General features: G+C 34.4%; 1 protein-coding gene across 1 annotated transcript in view; it reads right to left on the bottom strand.

The window, feature by feature from the left end:
- CCDC178 (coiled-coil domain containing 178) overlaps positions 1-16378 on the bottom strand; it is a 477035-nt gene extending 460657 nt beyond the window's left edge. Inside the window, exon 1 of the mRNA XM_032245388.1 lies at positions 16280-16378. The gene's annotated coding sequence lies outside the window, so the exon portion shown is untranslated. The remainder of the gene's footprint in view (positions 1-16279) is intronic.
- Between the last annotated feature and the right edge of the window lie 259 nt (positions 16379-16637).

Genomic DNA, 16637 nt, shown 5'->3' with positions numbered 1-16637 from the left:
AATTCCTGTTTAGTTCTCAGTAGTCACATTTCCTTTCTTATCTCACCAGAAATTACAACCATCAAAATCATAATCCAATGATTTCAGGATATTTTTACCATTTTATGTACTCCAGACAAAATACTGTGTAGTGTTGGATTAGCTTTAAAACTTTCTGAATAATAGTATACACTGTAAAAAACATTCTACATAATGTTTTCCTATTAAGTGCACTTTTTAAGGTATAGTCATGTTGCCACATGCAACTATGTCGTATTCTTTCACTGTTGTATAGAATTTTATTGTATTCTCCTATTAATGAACATTTCCATTGTTTTAAAATATTATCCCTATTGTGTTCTTTGTTTATAGCCCTAAAGTATCCCTAGGGCAGGCATGTGGGGAAACACATGTTGCGGTGTGTGTGAGTTTTATCTTCAACAGTTCTAGATAAAGTACTTCGTTAATTATTTGCATTATGAAGATCTTTCCCACTTTATTCCATGTTATTTTCTTTGACAAAATGTTGATTTGTAACAGAAAAAAAAAAAAAGCATCAGTTTATATCAGCCATTGCTCAAATACACAAATAATAACCGGTTAGCAATTAAAGAACTTAGAAATCTCATTACAAACACCCATAAAATTTAAAGCCTTAAAGTCAACGATGGTATGTGGTATCTACCCTAATAATTTTTTGTATTTATAGATTTTATCATTGCAATAATGTTTCTTTTTATCTACACTATTTTAATAGCTTTGATATAGCTATACAATTAATAATGCACTACTTTCCTGTTCTTTCATATTCTCATGAAAATATTGAGGAAGTTTAGTTCATCTTAAAACATTTCAGTAGCAATTATTCCCTCCCTTATTCTCTCCAGTAAATAGTGCAAATACATTGGTATTCTTCCAGTAATTATAAAAACCATATTCACTTGTTTACTCTTATTGGTTTTATCTATAGGTTAGCTGATTCACTTTATCTAAATATGCCCAATATTAGTTAGATGTCTACATTTCTTTTGTGAAGAAGGTAAAAATGGTTTAACAATAGAAAATACTACCTAATCTATGGAATATTTGAAAAATAACTACTTTCTATTTTCCAGCTTTTCACCTAAAATATAGTTGAAATTTTGAACTCACTTCATGTCATAGTGTAAGGTACATGAATGTGCTTTGGTCACGGAATAGGCCAAGGCAGACATCCAGGCCTGCATGATTCAATGGGATTGGTGCACAGGTGCACACCTCCACTTGATATATAACCTATTTTTGTAAGTTCATACTTAGCTGTAAGCCATGTTTCTGAAAAACATGATCTTGAAAATCAAAGTTTGAGTTATTGTTAGTGAAACAAAGAAAAATAATTAACATCTACATGTATTTTAAAGAGCTTCCAGACTTAATATTTGTTCCTAATGTGAAAGAGCATAATCTTGCCTTAAACATAAAAAAGATTCATATTTATAATAAACTATAGGTCAATATTCTGTCTGTAGAAGGTATAACTGCCCTGCTGACACTGTGCATAGGGCTTGACATGGTGTTAGCACCCGGAGAAAGAGAGAACCAGAGCTGTCCATCTTGCAGACAGACAGGTGAGCCAAGGCACATCTCATGCTGGTGCCCAGACAGAGAGAGAGAGAGAGTTATGCTGCTGACCCTAAAGGTAAGGGAGAGCCGGCCCTGAAGGCTTTGGGGAGGCAGAAGCCACAGAGCTGAAGCAGACAGCTCAGATAAAGACAGTGTGAGAAAGCTGCTAATGAGAGAACTAGTGTAAGAGGGCTACTGATCAGAGAGCTGCTGAATAAACCTGGATTTCACCTGCCTATAGTCCCGTGAGTGTTCTTTCAGCTATCTTCCCAACCACTCACTCCCCTCAACCCTCAGCATGGGCTCGAACCTGACCCTGGGCATGACATGTGGCATAGTCATGGACCTAACACATAGTTTAAATAAAAATTGTGTCAACAGGGCTTAAAACCTAGATGACAGATTGATGGGGCAGCAAGCTACCATGGCACACGTATATCTATGTAACAAACCTGTACATTCTGCACATGTATCCTGGAACTGAAAGTAAAATAAGATTGTGTCAAATATTTTATCCATACAACTTCTAACCTCCTATGTAAGGTAAAACATAACTAATAAGACCACAGAATATACAAACAATCGAGCAAGGCAGCAAATAGGAATCAGAGACAGAATCTCAACCAAGGTCTGAAAACAGGAATTTGAATATTAACAGAAGCAGAATGACCAACCACTACTGAGACTAACAATTTAAAATATCTCAATCAGATTGCCAATTATAATGACTGTCCTCAACTGATGCAAAAACAAAAAAAATTTTTAAAAACTGTAAACCTGAAATGCAGCAACTACAGAAAAGATACTGGTAAATATCAGCAGTCCATCCATAAGAAAAGCAGAATTACAGGGACTCACATGCTGTCAGCATTCTCCCTGCCATGGCCTCAGATTCTCTTTTTATAGTCATTTCAATTTTCTTTCTGCAGTTTGACTGTTTCCATATTTCAGAAATCTTAGCTGCTGACACCTCCTGAGTTTTATAATATAAAGCTTCAGCCACCAAAAAGAAGCTGACTCTTTCTTACACTTGATTCCAATGATCTCTAGAGGATTTTAATTAGCCTTACTTAGACCAGGTGTCTGTATCTGATCCAATCAATTGTTGCTGGCAGGTCAGGATATTTTTTACTGGGCTGCTTGACTCTGTTCTCTGTCCCTGGGTACATTCATGGCCAGAGGTGAGGATACTGTCTATTAACATGGCTGTCCTCACAATGACATTGGGGATGATGGGGCCGAGGAGAGGAGAGAGAAGCAAGTCTAAGTTGACATTTCTAAAGGTTCTCTTCCAAAAATAGCAGTCAGACTAACAGGTGGTGGTTGTACACCTAACGGAAAAATACTTTAGCTATCATGTAGAGATGTTCCTGATATATTTTTTCTTTTTTTTTTTTTTTTTTTGGCTCATCTATGTAAACACCTGGAGATGGGATGTTCCTGGTAAGTAGAGTTTTTCAACAGAAAACAAAGCTATATTATGAGGTGGAAAACACTATCACTAGAAGTCACAAAGGAGAATCTATAAATCATTTATTAAGTATCATATAGAAAAGATTCAAGAAATGTCTAAGAGACTTAACTGAATTATTCTCTAAGATCCACTTACACTTTAATATTCTATAATGCTTAGCTTATTTCACTTCAACCACCTATTCTTTCCTTTAGTAACATTAGCTTGTAACTTTATGTCACTGTGACTTATTTAGGAAACAAAGATGAATAGATGAATAAGGCAATTTGCACTCTCAAGGAATCCATCAATTTGACTAGACACATCGTTTTTGGTAATAGCAAGGAATTTTTTCACAGGGCATAGAAGTTACATGCCCATGAGACAATAAAAATATTAAATCATACATTCCTGCCATCTCTTGCCTCTCTACATTGTATATTCTAACCACACCAGTCATCAAGACAAGCCACCTGCCTCCATGAAGCCATTCCTTTGCAAAGCCACTTTAGTCTTCCTTTCCTTAGGTCTCTACCTAATATAAAGTTTCCTTTAACTTTCACTACAAAATATAATTTGCTTTCTTCTTTCCTTTCTTACCTGTTCAGTATCATATTGCACTTGTCATATACTCTCTTGAATAATTGTGTATGTGTGTTAATTTTCCCACTGAATAAAGAGATCTGAAAGAGCAAGGGCTTTGTCTGTTTTATTTTTTATACTCAAAGCCCAACAGACTATAAAATAATTTAATTGTATTATAGTAAAGTGAGGATTGTCAACAATGGGAAAATTTCTGAAAACCGTGATCTTGAAAATCAAAGTTTGAATTATTGTCAATGAAATAAAGAAAAATAATTAATATTTACATGTATTTTAAAGAGCTTCCAGGCTTAATATTTGTTCCTAACGTGAAAGAGCATAATCTTGCCTTAAACATAAAAAAGATTCATATTTATAATAAACTATAGGTCAATATTCTAATCACAGATTCTAGAGAAAACAGTCCAGTTTTCAAGATGCAACCACTATAATTCATTCCTAAAAATTATTTTCAGTTATTTCAAGGAACAATAAAGAAAAATGCATGGCAAATAAAGCAAAAACAAAGCAGACAGAAATGCCAAATATGTACTTGTCAAATATCAACAGTTATTTTAAGTTCCAAAATTTAAAAATCCTATTTTCGAAAATTTATAACATTATAGGAGACAAGAATAAATCATGCCTTGAGAATTGCTTTTACAAAGAATATCTTCTTTGCAGTCATTTTTATTATACAATAATAGATTAGATTTTTGTAACAATGCTGAAGGTTTTACAAAATATTTTTTAAAAATGAAAATTGTTCCACATCTTTCCTATACACAGCTACAATAATTTCTTTTATAAATCTTTAAACTCTATGATTCCTAATCTCTTCTCTCTTTCTTTGATGAAGTTCTATTGACTTTATATTATGTCTGTATTACATTCAATAGATTAGAGTTAAGATGCTTTAAATATTACATCTCATGGTTTTGCTAAAGCCAAGTACATCTTTGGAAAGATTAAATATAATTTGTCTCATATAAATCAAATTAGAACTCACAGAGTCAATTTCTACCCGTATATTCGCAAAGATATCTCATACTGTTATTCAGAATTTGTCTGAGTAAAGAGATGAGCCTTTCACCTTCTGGTAATTACTTGAGACTTAAAGAGTGACAGGCAATTCAAATCAGCTTTGATGATGTTAAATTATTTCCTAGGTCAATATCATGTATCATGTGTTATTATTTCACCTCTGAGTTAGATCAAACAATTTTGCGGTGAATATCCTGCAAGCATTTGCATTTTCTGACAAAATATAAAGCACTTATATTGTAGTACTTTTTGTCTCAAATGTTAAATAACAAATTCTGATACATTTGAACCTTCAAAATTCTTGTGAAAAAACTATTTTGTGAATTAGAAAGTACTATGCCATTTTACTATGACATAGCTTTTGTTCCTGAAGAAATTTCTTTATTCTATTTTTTAAGAATGTCTAATAACTATTGAAGACTTCCGCACATGCTTGACAGATATATGGAGGTATATCAGAAAATAATGAGGTAACTCCTGCCCTCCAGAAGTTTTTATTTATTTGGAGGTATTACTAACACATGAATATCTAGAAAAGCCTTAATCCAAGAAAAACAAAAATGACAGCTTACGCGTAAAACATACCAGGTATTCATCTACCCCTCAGCAACTTACTGGCCCTATTTTGTAGAGAAGACCCTAAAGCACTGAGAGGTGAAACCATTTACCAGGGTGCTATTGCTGGGCAGTGCAGTCGGATTTAGCCCAGATGTACGTTACCGTATACGCCTGCTAAAACAAATTAGGGGGTGGATGGAGTGAGGGTGTTATACCAGTGTTCCTAGGGTGAAAAAAAGATAAGAAAAGAGTTCTCAGTACACTTTAATGTGCAATTATGTGCAGCAATGCTTTTAAATGACAATAACATATGCTCTATTTTTCAATCATGCTTTAAATTGTAAGCCTGGTTGAATGGAATCAGGAGAAAAAATTACAAAGCCTGTGATTAAGACCACAGAATTAGTCTTAAAATCAAATAGACTAAAAGTTTAAAAGGAAAAAAACACACACACACAAGAGAAAAATGTTTTTGTAAACGATCAGACTCTTGAGCAAAACACCAAAACCACAAAGTGTTTTAGAGCCATGACTTCCTAAAAATATAAAGCTTATCAGCATTATCACTCAAGTCAGGAAAAGATACTGCAAATGTGGATAATAAAGACTTTCTGGATTAATATATAAACAGTTAGAGGAATCAGTTAGAAAAAATGAAATATCCAAACAGAAAAGGTGAACCAATGACCTGGAACTGGTAACCGCTACACAAACTGAGAGAGAAAGAGATGGGAGAAGAGAGGGAGGGAAGGAGGGAATAGAAGGAAGGAAGGGAGAGAGAGAGAGAGCAAGTTAATATAGGGACAAAAGTCAGTCTTCAGTAACCAATAACAAGATGAAACAATTTTTACAGAAGTTATAATATAGCAAAGTAATAGAAGAATCAAATTATCACATAGCAGAATGTAGTAGAGACATGCAAACTGCAAAAGAACGCCACATAAAGCAGTAACATATTTGTGTTGTTAACGTGCATATTAAATCCTATAAGTGAGATAAAATATGATATAAATGTTACATATCCTCTTTGAGAAAGGAAAAAATGAAATAAAAAGAATGTCTTTTAATTCAGGGAAACTTTCTTAATGAAACAGCAGATGTAAAGAAAAATAACTCTTATCTAGCAATTTTTAGAAATTCAAGTAACCATGTTATAAATCACTTATCTTCACTGTTCATTACAATCAGAGAATACAGAGTATTTGCCACCAAAGGAACCAAAGAAAGAAGCTATTTCTTAACAAAAATACCCTTAAAGTTGAGATAGCAATACTGTTAAAGGTAGATTATATATGCTGTTTGCTAGCCATTCTGTGGAAAAAAATAAGCACATTCATGTTGTAAAATTATTTTCTCTCCCACCTAAAATGTAAATTTTGTTTTCAACACAAGTTTAGTATGTATTTAGATAATTATGTGGTATGATAAAAGCAAAGCTAAGAGATATCATTGGTTCAGAAACTATTTATTTTAATCATTTCAGGTATATCTGTACCTACAAAGAATTATCTAGAAAAAATTAGCCTTTTGTTCTTCTAAAATCAAAAAAATGTGACAACCGTTTTACTTGAGTAAAATAAGAGCAAGCCTCTGAGAGCTTCTAAACCTAAATATAATAAACCTATTTGGAGCCTTATGTATTCTTAGACATTATTTTTGTCAATGTATAACTGTTCATTAGCAGTAAATATAATATGAAATGCACAATTAAACACTTTTGATTAAATAGTCTTTTATATCTTAACTACTCTGAATTATATTTCAGGATTGTGGTAGAAGTAATAATATGTGTTCATTACACAATTTCCTATTTCTCAGAAATAGGAAAACTACAATTGCTGACCTCTCTTAAAGACAGTTTCAGGACCATGTAACTGGAATTCTGGACAATGGAGTGTAGAGTAGATATTGACCTTAAAATCATTCCATTTGCTTCTCAGCCCTCCTCCTTTCCTTGGAACCTTAGAAGCCATGTGTTCCAGATGATGGAGCTACAGTGAAAAAAGCTAGATACCTAGGCCACTCCTTGAAGAAGACCCCATCAAAAAAAGCTGCCTTTTCCACATCACTAATATCATTAAAGAAGAGATCTTTGTTTTGTTAAACCACTGTAATATTAGACTTTTGCAAAACATAGTCTAACTTGTTCTAATAGAGGACTGCACTATTAAGTTTATTAACTAATCAAAATATTAATCAGTAGCTTAAAATCACAATTGTTAAATATGAACATGATCAATAATAATGGAAATGGCTCAAGTGATGATTCACTGTCCTCAAAACCAAAAGAATGAAGTCTACATAAGTGCAATACAAATGATTTTACTTTTAACAGTTGAATAGTAGAGTATGGAAAACTAACCATTTATATAATTTGGGGCATTTTCTGTGTTGAAAGCGAAGAAAACTTCCTGCATTCTAAAAATCTTTATATCTTCCTTAGAATATCTGAATCATAGGCATTCTCAATTATAATGATTTTTTAAATTTAAGAATATGATTTTTCACAGAAACAAGGTCATGCCAGCTACTCACATTTACTTATTTGGATACCACCACCATATTTTTTTGTTATTTTCACTTACTCTTTGCAGTGTTAAGTCAATTTATACCAATTCACATTATGATGATATATTTTCTGGTTGATATAAAAATAAATACATAACTATCATAATACAAATTTTCATATACAACTTCAAACTAATCTTGTTACTGCCAGCAATATAAATATTCCTGTTAGGGGCCACTCTATAATAAAGGATGGTAGGTTCCTAGGTAATCAAACTGCACCCTCCCCTACCCCAAATAGCATCATGTTTGTTAAAACATTATTTTATCAGCTAAAGATATTGAATTATTAATTGCATTTCAGCCCCCCAGCTCATCCACTTCCATTTTTATCTCATGATAAGACTTCCTAGTTTTTTGTCTAAAGGTTTTTGGCCTGGAGAAAAGCAGAAACAGTCTGAAATCTCTTTGATCTTAACTCATGGGATATCCTGGAGAGGAATGTAAGATCAATGAGGTGTGTAGAAGTATTCCCCAGTAGTGATGGAAGAGGTCTGTGAGCCAAACAAGGCTATGGTAGCAACGAGGAAGGTGACCAGATTTTGGAGAGATGACTGCTGGGTGTACTGGAGGCTGCATCACAGGCATGAGAGCTCCCAACTGCACTCAGCTTCTTATGTACCTAGGGCTACGTTGAGTCAGCAGTGATCTATGAGATCCATGAAAAGGCTGCTACTCCCAGTGGAAGAGATGACACATAGCAGGAGGGTGCTGACTGGGGACAGAAACCACACTTGTGGATATAAAGACCCCACAAACTTTGCAATTACGGTTTGGATATGGGGAGGGGATACAAGTAATGCCAAGATTGAGGGTAAATTTGCTGTTAGAAAAAAAAAAAATGCTAGAAAGGGGCCACAAAGTTGGAATTTAGTTGATTTAGAGAAAAATCTTAAGTGTGATGTTCTTTACATACCCAGCTTCTGGGCTACAATCCATGCTTTCTATACCAGCAAAAGTATATTACTAGAGCCTAAACATTTTTAGCAGCGTTTTTCTAAGTGAACTATAAGTTTTGCTTAAAGATGGTAGTAATAGATTTCTCCAACCCAAGTTTTAATATAAATCTCTCATGCCCTCCCTACACACTCACACACATACACACACACACACACAAATTGAATACTCCTTGATGCACATACCAATGCCCTGTGATGCCCTTTCTTCTAATTTCACACACTCTAGGTCCCTCTCAGTAATAAAGAAACACATCTCTTGGAGAAACACATCCAATACCTTACCTAAAGAGGACTGAACCTCCCAACAAAGGAAACATTAACTTCATGTCATTTCTAGCTATGGATTATTTATGATGCTCTGTAAGATAAACATCAGAAATATTTTTTTGATTGCATGGCTTTGTCCATTAATTTAATTACTTTTTAAAGGTATCAAGAAACAGCTGCCTTGTACTTTTCCAAGTCTACTCTCTGTTAAGGAACTCAGTGTTGACAACACAGTTACATTGATTAATGTGGTATTAAGGCATATAAAATATGATCTTTCTAGAGGTTCAATTATTGCCTTTGTAAGAGAGAACTAATATTATCAACTATTCTGAGGTTATGTTTGAATAACAAAGAAATTACTCAGTGTTTGTTAACATTAGTTTAGAAATTTTAACACTCACCAAGTTCTGTTTATTCTTCTAAAGCATCATACTCCATTCTACTAGTCATTTTTATAAACCTTGTAGGGTTTGAAGTTTGGATAATGTGAGGGAAATATTGAGTTTCCCCACAAAAAATACATCTAAAATTCTATTGAGAACTGTTACCTAGAGCTTTTTCTGCTTTTGTAAAAGGATACCCATGCATTGGCATGGCATCTCCAGAGTATGTCCAATTTTTATTCATCCAGACTCCCTAAATGATCTTCCTCAAAATGCAAACTACTGAATTAATACAAAGTATATATTGCTAAATAAGAAAAAAAAATGCATTTCATATGAGCTACCGAATTAAAATTTAATTAAAAATGGAAAAACTAACTCTCCCTTGAAATGAACTTCTCAAAAGGCCATGAGTTGTTTTTTGTTTTTTTGTTTTTCTACTAGAGGTCTTCAAACACTAAATTGAAACCATAATGCAGGGTTGCCCTGCCACCAACCCCTTACCACTAGTCACTCAGTGTTCCTTCACTTACGATCTTTACCAGAGCCCAGTAAGCCATCCATAGGGATGGAGAATATGAGATTAAAATGAATAAGAAAATAAAGACGAATAGGGTAAAGTTTGACAATGAGGCTTTATTTCCCTGTAATTACAGCTTTAAGCTGTTAGTTGAGAAAATTTAATAAAATGCTAAGGTTTCCTATTATGTTTCATTCCAAACAGTAAAGCACCTTAATAGCTTGCCACTCCATGACTGACCAATAATTCAATAGCAGAGATTTGTGTATGTGTGTGGAAAGATATTTTCCTATACATTTTATAAAGAAAATCAAACTGGATATCACTCTGAGTTTATCATTGTGCCATAAGGGAAAAAGGAAGTAAATCTTTCATTAGTAATTCTATTACTGAAATATGCTTAGGTATAAATGTTTGGACTCTTTTTTAATTACTATGACTAAGCAAAGATCTCAATACAACCAAGATTTAATATTTTTCTAGAAATTGGTTGGTATTCGGTAAAGAAATCAAAATTCATTTAGCAGTATAGCTTTTGAGAAGTATTCAATCATGCTGGAAAACTCAGCTTTCCATTAATTTCCTATTGTTCTTAAATTCTCTGTTAAGAGAAACAGCTTTTGTTGCTGCAAAACAAACCAAAGATATAAATAAATATAAATAAATAATAGCACCCAGTAAGAAATCTGTGCTTAGTGAAATAACAGACAAATAGAGTGCAAATGTGTAGCCATCTGGAGAATAAGAAAATCAAAAGTAATAAGCAGCATTGGGAATTTATTACAAAGAAATTATGCCAACAGCTTCTTACAGCAGTTTTCTATGGAAATGTTCAAATTAGCGGGTAAAGAAATACATTTTATACTACATATTTGGACCCTACTGATATCATTTTATACATGATTTCATGGCATAATATTTGCTAAGTAATCTAAATTAGCTTGACTATAAATGCTTTCATACTGATGCAAAATTTGCTATCACACCACACTCAGTCCCCATGAATGACACAGTTTGATGGAACTGTCTAGAACCAAAGGTTGTGACACTGGGCTGTCTGAGACATTGTGTTTCAGAGAAATTAATAAATCTGAAGGCAACTAAGATATCAGGAAGATACAAAACAGAAGGTAGAAAGGAAAGAAGATAATGAAAACTATATAGGTCAAAGAAACAAGCAAAAGTTAATCCTCATCGTACTTCAGGATAGATATATATTTCACATGGGGATCTGAAATTATTCCCATCATCATAAGATTCATTTTGACAATTCTAACTCTCATCTCCTACTTCAGAATCTAGATGTAGGAGGAGGAAGAGGGGAAAATATTTAAAATGTTCTTTCCCCAGTGTCTTCATCAATTTTCAAATTTTCTACTAATTTTCAATATTTTAGAAATCAAATTCCATTATCAGGTGACATTTTCCTGCTACAGCTTCAAATGCAGAAATTGTTATTTTATTTGTCTTTGAATCCACAGTGCCTGGCAAATATTATGTGCTCAAAAATATTTCTTCTACTTTCTATTTTTTTGAACTATGAATAAGAGACCTCTGTAGAATTTTAAAGTACTAATGAAGCAGAAAAAACTAGCTTTAATTTATTCCACTTAAGAGCTAATCAAATTTTTTTAAAAGAGCAATTTGGGGGCTGATTTTCTTAAAGCTATGCTGTTCTCTATCATAGCCACTAGCCATTTTAAATTTAAAAATTAAAAATAGAGTTCTGTGGCTACACTACCCACCTTCAAGTACTCAATAGTCACATGTAGCTATAGGCTACTGCATTATAGCACAGTTCTATGATTGCAGAAAAGTCTTTTAGACACTGTTGTTTTAGAATGTAAGCACCGCATCCTCAGTTCCCATGCGTATTTTCTAAATTCTATGATAATTTATTCATTCAAAAAACGTATTCAATATATATTATATGCTTGGCATGAAAGATGCCAGAATAAATAAGGCCCTTTTCTGACTACTTCAAATCTTTTGTAGGAACGTATCAGTCAACAGACAGTAACAATATATATAGAGAGTCAAGTGCTATGCCATGAAGGGCTTACTGGAGAAGATCATAATTAGAGGCAAAAATTGAACAAGAAGAAGACTACTGAAGTGATCATGGTAAACATTATTTATTATTATTATTATATTTATAACAATATAATAAGCTACAGGAAGTAGAAATGAAAAGGAGGAAAAGGAATCAAATGCTATTTAAAAGACAGAAACAGTGTGATTTGATGATAAATTAAATGAAGTAACAGAGAAAGAGGGATCTAGCATGACTTCCATATCTCTGACCATTATCCAAAATCAGATCTATGTGAGGAAAACCAGGTAGCATAGAGGAGAGAGGACCACTGAAACTTCACATATGGGTGCCTTTTAATGATGATGGTATATGTGTGCCCAATATTCATGAGAAGTTTTGAGACTGGAAACAGAGTTTTGGGGATTATGATTATAGAACTATAGTTGGATCAGATCACTAACAACGGCAACAAAGAAAAGGAACTTTGACATTAAAGTCAAGAATAATTAACCTTAACAATTTCTACAGAAATTGAAGAAACAAGTCCATGGTATAATAGTAAACAAGAGAAAGGAGTTTCAATATGGAGTTCCAAAAAGTCACATAAGACAAAGACTAGAAAAATGGAAACAGGTCCATTTCATCTAGCAGTAGGTCCTGGATGACCTTAACACAAGCATTTCCCATAAATGAAAGGAGCAGAGTTTAGGTAACAAGATGTCCAGAATAGGAAGAATCACGATGATGAAAGACATGTACACACCACTCTTTCTAGGACTTGAGCAGATATGAGCTAGAAAGAGCTAGACATGAAGTGAAATGTGTAGATGCAAAGGAGGAGGCTATTTGTTTTCTGGTTTTAATGTGGAAAAGACTTGAACATTTATTGCTGTGTCCATAAGCTATGCATATAATAGGTTCGTCTTAGCTGGTTTGGATTGATTGCAGTTTATCTCCAGAGCTACTGACCCTTGGCCAATGCTGTAGAATGTATTAACTAAAGATAAATGATGTTTTGTAACCATGGATCCATGAATTGTTTCAAAGCAAGATGTATCAGCCTGCCTGCACTGTTTAGTAATAATAATTGAATTTATAATTACACCTAATTTAAGTGGAGCCTGGGGGAGGAAGACATTGAAAGTAAAGTCTGGTAACATAGCTAGAATATGTCTATATGAAAAGCTTATCATAAGAGATCTCCACTGTGATCAGATTTGGGTCTCCTGCCACAAAAGTGTTTCACATGCACACCAGTAGTGGTTACAGATTGGCACAGGCTAAGAGCACCTGTGTGACCCAGAGGTGGGAGAACAAAGAAACCTGTGCTTGGGATCTCTGGACCTTTATTCATGCATATTTTTCATGTGTTATTTCTGTGCTATGCCATATTCTTTGCCTGTAATAAAGTTGTTCTGGGAGTACAAACCAAGCAAATGGAGCTTCCTAAGCAATGGAACTCTTAAGGTGATTAAAGTGTAATTACCTCTGGCTAACATAACTTTGCTAGCAAAAATGCTTAGTTTTTCGGCCTCTCAAAGAATTTGTCATAAGTGTAATTTTTAAGCTCAACAATTACAGCTTATGAGGATAATTTTTACCTCAAGGAAAACAAATTTAACTAATAAAGTCTCATTTATACACAAAAAAAACATTTTTAATGAAAAAAAAATTGTCTAGTTTGTCCATGAAACAACTTACCATCAGTACAGGGATGTTCAAATAACTAATTTTCATGAAAACTATACCTTGTTGGCTATGTTCTTTTACTGTCCCTTCCACCATATTGTCACCCCTCCACCTGTGCTATTTTATTTAACATGTCCAGATATCTTATCCAGTTCATTAGTTTGTGGTTAAATCCAAAGGTTTTCCAGCATCTAAGGGTAGCCTGAATCCCTCTGGTTCATATTAAAGGTCTTTTAATTACCTCTGTTCACACAAACATTCAAAGTACCCAGAAAGGGAGGCCAGATGGTAATATTCGTAGGTATAAATGAACATAAAATGGACATATCATGATTAAAGTAGGATATTATCATGCAGTTTAATAAAAAGCCAATGAACGTGGCTTTTCAATCAATCAGATGTAGAATTCAGTTCCTTATGGGCCCCCTTATTGACCCTGGGAAAGGTACTTAGTGTATTTGAGCTTCAGTCTTTTGCTGTAGAAAATGGTGAAGATAACAATACTTCACAGTGTTATTTTGAGGGTTAAAATAAGATCATGTGTATAGAATATTTAGTCCACTCACCAGCATATAATAACCACTTAATAAATGGTAATAATTTAAATTCAATGAACTAGGGTTCATTAACAAATTACATGACCATAAATACAATGCATGCAAATATCAGTTTTCTAATATGAGGGTAAGTTTAAATTTACCTACTGAAATTTTATGAACATTGACTGTAATATATAAAGGAAAAATGGCTAGACCACACATGAAAATAAAACTCTAATCCACACATCTGCATCAACCAGTCCGGAAAGCCAAACCATAACTTTCACAGTAATCAGCCTGGAACAGTCAGGATTTTGTTGATGACTGCCAGCTTTCCCAATTATTGCCCCTGGTTCCAACTTAAGACCAACCAAAGTAAGTCAAATAAGATCCTCAGATCAGTCACATAAAATGTCCTGCTTCTAGTTAGCCCTCCTTCAGCATCCCCATGTCAACAACCTCCAATCAAAACATAACTGAAGCTTTATAGCTTCCCCACTCCCCTGTCTGCCTATGAGTATCTGTCTAAGGCAAGTGATGGTGGCTGACTCCCTTCCTATAGCAAGATCTGAATAGATAGCCCCTGCTTGTTTGAATGTGAGTGGTCTTCTTCTATTTCAGCAGCATTATAAACGAAGTTAAAAGCTCAACATCAATTTAAAAATGCAATATACAGCATAAACACACACACATATGGCATGCACACACACACAGTTAGTGTTATTGTGCAGAAAACAGACATGAAGTTACCATGGCCATTAGGGCTCACACACATGCAACCATCTGCTTGTAGATATACTAATTTTCTACCAGTATACAACCCAGATGCTTATAAAATACTCATTCCAATTCTCTCCCTATATCATTACCTCAATACAAATTCTTTAACTACTTTAAATATTCCAGTTGCTTAACCTTTCTGCTTTTCCTTGCTCATTCCCCATACATCATCTTCCTTTCCATTTTTTCTGTACTCCAGAGTCTAGCATTTTAGCAGCCAATATTCTCATTCATCTCATTAATTTTCAGTCCCATAAACCTAGATAAATTCTGGGTAGACAAATATGGTTCTCCCCACCTCGTGCAAGAAACTCTCTTTCCTAGAGGGCTCCTCTCTTTTGTGAAATTGTTTTCCCACTCCATCCACATAGTCTGACATTGCTGTCAATCGTAGTAACCTTATCCCCAACATAAATGCTCTTGGGACAGGCAAGTTGAACCAACTGGGGTCAAGAAGAATCCATCGAGTGTTTCTAGATTTTTTTTTTAGGTGCAAGTTTGGAAATTTATGAGTACAGTGCTCTTGGAAATCATGGTTCTAGACTGGTGGAATAAGCCTGTGTGAGAATGAAGTCCATATTCTAATGGTAAAAGAAAGAAGAATATATGCAGTTATCCCATTCACTGCTATGGAATATAGAAAAATTCTGAGGATGTGGTAACAAGTTAGTTGAGTCTGAGGTTATGTTGAATCTGAAGTGAGAGCAGGAGAGGAAAGTCTGGGTTGTGGATAAAAGTTCTGGGAGCAATCCCAAGGGACTCCATCCAGGGATAGTGGGTAGACTAACAATCAAACTCGTATTTTTGATAGTTCTGGAAATTAGTCAGATATAGTTTATAATAAAACCTTTATGACTACAACAATTAAGTGAGAAGTATTATGTATCCAAGATAGAAATGCACTAATTTCTGTTTGAATGTCTAAATAACAATTCAACATAAACAGCTGAAAATCCTCTGGTTCTTGGATGTGTCTTGCAATAGCCATGTCTCTGAGTTCTTAAACTTGTTAAGGGTTATTCTAAAACCTATTACTATAGCAGGACCAAGAAACACTATTTTGGGGAGATCTCAAGAATGCTGTATTTGCGTCAAGATGCCCACAGCAATACACAACACATTATCCAATGATAAATAGGAGTGATAAGCTACCAGGTCAATTCACAAATATTTATTGAGCAGTGGATGAATGTCAAGAAAACGATAATAGAAACTGCTTTTAATTGGCAATCGGGAGATCCTTATATTCCTGAGTTTGAAGTTGCTGGATCAGACTTTGGTCAAATCATAAATCAGCTGTGAACATCACTTTTCTCACCTTTAAAGGGGAGGTGTTGGAGTGGATCATCTTATTTGGGGTGCTTTAAATTCTCAGCCTCTCCTCTAGGAAGCTGTTCAGTATTTGACTTGATTGAGCAGGCACTTGAAAAATGAAATATCAAGAGAAGAAATCAATAACGGTTCAAAGGAATAATACATGAGCCACCACAAGGCGGCCTTATAAGCAAAATAAAAGGTGGAAATAATTATTTTAAAGGAGTAAGACGCTAGAGACGCAGTTACAAACAAGATGAAGTTCCTCTAGGCGGCCAGCGGAGGGAGACTCTGCTTCCCCTCCCCAGGCAGTGCGGACTGGGGGACTGGGGGACTGGGGGACTGGGGGACTGGGGGACTGG

The sequence above is a fragment of the Sapajus apella genome, unplaced genomic scaffold, assembly GCF_009761245.1.
Source record: "Sapajus apella isolate SASKATOON/1434 unplaced genomic scaffold, GSC_monkey_1.0 scaffold57, whole genome shotgun sequence".
Classification (NCBI taxonomy): domain Eukaryota; kingdom Metazoa; phylum Chordata; class Mammalia; order Primates; family Cebidae; genus Sapajus; species Sapajus apella.
Note: the sequence above shows the minus strand (reverse complement) of the source record. Positions and strands in the feature narration are given on the sequence as shown.